Genomic DNA, 1,764 nt, shown 5'->3' with positions numbered 1-1,764 from the left:
TCAGAAAATATCCTTACTGATATTTTGGTAATAAAAAAATGGCAAAAAAAGTGATGTTCTAAAAGTAAATTCAAACAAGCCTATAAAAATAGAAGTAGAAAATACAGGAAAATATATTCTAAACTGGGAGGGGGGGTGAGAACTTTCTAGAGATGTTGCAAAATCCAGAAGCATTACAGATGGCTACATTATAGTCAGAAATGTTAAAGCGCTATGCAGTAATACATTAAGAAAGAGGGTGTGACTTGAAATAAGTTTTCAAAATATTTGACAAAGGGACATTTTGTAAAGAATACAGATAGGTTCTGTACAAAGCAATAAATTAAGAAAAAAGCCTAATAAGAAAAATATTGATTGTTATCTTCTCCCTTTTTGTGTGTTTTCCTTTCTTTTAGGAACATGCTGTTTTACGGTAGGAAAATAGCCACTCGGAACATCATCATGGTAGGTTCTAATTCCAGTATTGGGCAGTCTGCTTCATTCTACCTCACTGGAATTCCTGGCTATGAGAATGGGCATCATTTTATTTCCATCCCCTTTTGTATGTTCTAGCTGGTTGGAATATTGGGCAATTGCACCATCCTTCACATCATCCACACTGACAAGACACTCCACGAGCCCATGTACTACTTCCTGGCCAAGCTGTCCCTTACTGACATGGGCATGTCCTTCTCCACACTGCCCACTGTATTGAAAATCTTCTGGTTTGATGGTTGGGAAATTGAGCTCAATGCTTGTGTAGCCCAGATGTATTTCATTCATACCTTATCTCTGATAGAGTCATCTGTGCTCCTAGCCATGGCCTTTGACAGGTATGTTGCCATATGTGATCCTCTGAGGTATTCCAGTAAACTTACCCCACAACGCATTCTTTATATAGGGATCTTTATTGTAGTCAGATGTTCTGTTGTTCTCCCTGCCATTCTAACTCGTATTCCCACATTTTCCTTCTGTCACTCCCATGTTCTCTCCCACTCTTACTGTTTGCATCAAGATGTGATCCGGCTGGCCTGTGCTGACATCTCTTTCAACATTGTATATGGCTTATTTTTTATTGCATTTTATTGTGTTGTAGATTCTCTGGGAATCCTTTTATCTTATGCTTTCATCCTCCATTCTGTGCTAGACACTGCAACCCAAGGAGGGAAGTTCAAGGCCCTCCATACATGTGCCTCCCACATCTGTGCTGTGCTCATTCTGTATGTGCCAATGATAGGCCTATCCTTAGTGCATCGCTTTGCAAAACACTCCTCCCCTATACTCCACATAACTATGGCCAATATTTACCTTTTAGTCCCACCAGTACTCAACCCAATTATTTATAGCATCAAGACAAAGCAGATTTGCCAAGGTTTTCTAAGGTTATTATCAGCCAAAAGAGTTGGGCTTGATTAGTCTTAGAAGACATAAAAATCTCTGTTGTTTTGACCATTGAATTATCTTTCTTCTTCATGAAGATCTCCTCCTTAGAACTTCTTGGACACATTTGGTGCATAACCATTCTATAACACTTCATAAGCTCCACATTTCCCTTCACAGAAAATGTTGCAATTGCTTCTATCATAACTTCCTAGCTTTAAAATATCCTAGAGTTAGGAGATATAAGAGCAAATTTATTTAATTCAAATAATTTATGGAGCTAATTTTGATTCAGGCTGGAAAAGTAGTCCAATTTTACATGTTGAAGCTCAGACAGGGACATTAACTATTGAAAATTCACGTAGGTAGTATGCAATAACATTGGCATTGGCAACTAGGTAAAAT

General features: G+C 38.0%; 1 pseudogene; it reads left to right on the top strand.

Moving 5' to 3' along the window:
* The first annotated feature begins 441 nt into the window (after window positions 1-441).
* LOC119537093 lies at window positions 442-1,395 on the top strand (annotated as a pseudogene).
* Window positions 1,396-1,764: the final 369 nt, after the last annotated feature.

The sequence above is a fragment of the Choloepus didactylus genome, chromosome 6 (genome assembly GCF_015220235.1).
Source record: "Choloepus didactylus isolate mChoDid1 chromosome 6, mChoDid1.pri, whole genome shotgun sequence".
Taxonomy (NCBI): Eukaryota; Metazoa; Chordata; class Mammalia; order Pilosa; family Megalonychidae; genus Choloepus; species Choloepus didactylus.
This window is presented reverse-complemented; position numbering and strand designations above follow the sequence as displayed.